Below are 2586 nucleotides of genomic sequence, written 5' to 3' on the forward strand. Positions count from 1 at the left end.
AGAAGAGAGATCCTCTAGCCCAGAATGAGGGTTGCCGAAATGCCCGTTCGTGGAGGATGACAAACTGAAATCTCTGCAAGGTGAACAGGCTCAAAAGATTATTACCAGAAGAATCAAGGCTGAAGAACAAAGTAATGCAGGAGTGCAACCTGCTGAGCAAATTGCTGGACGCAACCCCCTCCGCCTGAGACCTAATCTTCTCAGTCGAAGAGAATTGAAGATACTACGACCACTAAATGCTAACATCCTCTTCAGTAATGATGTGTAGGTCCACCAAAACTATCGACGTGTAATAATTATCTCTGATAAGTCATAACTGCGTTAGATTAGTGGCGGCACTAGGCGATATGCTAGGTGTCTACCATTTTCTCCTCTGCACGTTGTTGCAGACTGGAGGTTGGTTTAGGTTTATAGGTTTATTGATTTATGAGTTAATTAAATTTCTGAGTTTTCATGTTCAAAGTAGGAATACGCTCTGTCAACTGAGACACGAAAATCTGTCAAAAACTAGTCAAGTTGGGGCGGGTCACAAAACTACACGTTTAATGGATGCACCTCTGATAGTCCTATTTTCTCGCAAATTCGCCCCTGCCATCTCTTTAAATAGCCGACGGCGGATTTTTCCACCAAAAACTATCAAGTTTAACAGTTACCGTCTGATATCCATTCGCCCGTCAAAATTCTCACCCTGCCACATCCTCTTCAATAGATGGCGGGCCACAAAAAATGATCACGGTAACAGGTTTACCTCTGATAGTCCATCACTTGCCAATCTTCTTCAATAGGATGACAGGTCCACAAAACTATCACAGCTACCTCTGAAGTCAAACTCATCAAGATAATGGCCTATTCAGGTATTGCCTTTATTCCGACTTTATGGATAGTGCCCCAGTGATTGCCTGTCTAACCTCTTTTTATTCCCGAGCTGTTAGCTCTTAATCAAGACTGGGGGGTTGGTTACTGAGCAGATCCACTTGGATTAAGAGTAACGAATCTTCAACATCGTCGAGATAACACTTACACTTCTGACGATCAACATCACCCCCCACAGAGTCAATGAATACAGCTTGCATCACTCCCAATTGTGTTAGCGTTAACAATACACCTCTGGACAATGCAACTTATCAATCATTATCAATAGGATGATAGGTCGCCTCGAAATTATTCAAATCAACAATCTTCCCGACAGGGCAAGACACTAAGATAACTTCAAAAATCTATTTAAATCACAAAGTGTTAAAATGTCATCACTTCTAAATATAAAGCTCCTTAGCAATTCTCCCACAGCGAGACGCGTAGTCCCCAAAATCTTTGTTGCAAACACAAAGTACACAAATCCTATCACGTTAAACGACTCAAACCTCTGACAAAACGCCACTTATCAATTACCCTCATCAATAGGATGATAATGTCCACAAAGTTGCTCCAATCGCAACACAAATTCCTGTCACGTTAACACTAAACCTCTGATTAAAACCCACTTATCAATCCTCGTCAATAGGATGATAAGTCCACAAAGTTGCTCCAATACAAACAAATCTGTCACGTTATACACTAAAGCCCTCTGACAAATACCCACTATCCAATCCTCGTCAATTAGAATGATAAGTCTATAAAGTTGCCTCCGGATCACAACAAATCCCGTCATGTAAGCACCAAACCTCTGGACAATCCACTTATCAAATCCTTTTCAATAGGATGATAGGCATAAAGTTTACTTTTTCAACAAAGCGATCGCCAACATCCTCTTGTCCACGTTAATATCAAACACCTCTGAACAAAATTAACTTATCGATCTCGTCAATAAGAGCGATAGTCCTTAAAGTTGCTCTGCATCGTAAGCATCTCTTGTCACGCTAATAATCAAACACTTCTGACAAAATCCCACATTATCGACTCTTGTCAATAGAGCGATAGTCCTCAAAGTTTGTTCCGATCGCCAACATCGCTCGTGTCACGTTAATATCACATACCTCTGACGAAAATTAACTTATGCGACTCTCTCCAATAGAGCGATAGGTCCTCAAAGTTGCCCGATCGCAAACAAATTCCACAAATTCATTCAGCGTTAATATCATACACACTCTGACAAAAATCAAAGCTTATCAAGACACCGGACTCTCTCCAATTAGAGCCGATAGGTCCTCAAGTTGCTCCGACTCGTAACAAATTCTTGTCACGTTAATATGAAACACCTCTGACTAAAATTAATTATCGACTCTCATCAAATAAGAGCGATAGGTGTCTCAAAAGTTGCTCTGATGCGTAACACTCTGTCTACTTATGCGACCGTCTCGTCAAAGAGCGATAGGTCCTCAAAGTTGCTCCCATGATCGCAAAGACACCTTTTCACTTAGACTCTCGTCAACAGAGCGGATAGTCCTTCAATAGTTGGCTCCGATCGTAATATTTCACTTAATGACTCTTCGTCAATAGAGCGATAGGTCCAATAAAAATACTGATTAGGTTATACATCACATCTCTAAACAATCAAACGCCCCCAATGAACTTGTTACTTCCGTTTTCAACAAGAATAGCAAGTTTTTTATTATAAAATCGCCCCAGCGGATTAAATATTTTCTGGAA

Source organism: Asparagus officinalis, chromosome 1, assembly GCF_001876935.1.
Source record: "Asparagus officinalis chromosome 1, Aspof.V1, whole genome shotgun sequence".
NCBI lineage: Eukaryota > Viridiplantae > Streptophyta > Magnoliopsida > Asparagales > Asparagaceae > Asparagus > Asparagus officinalis.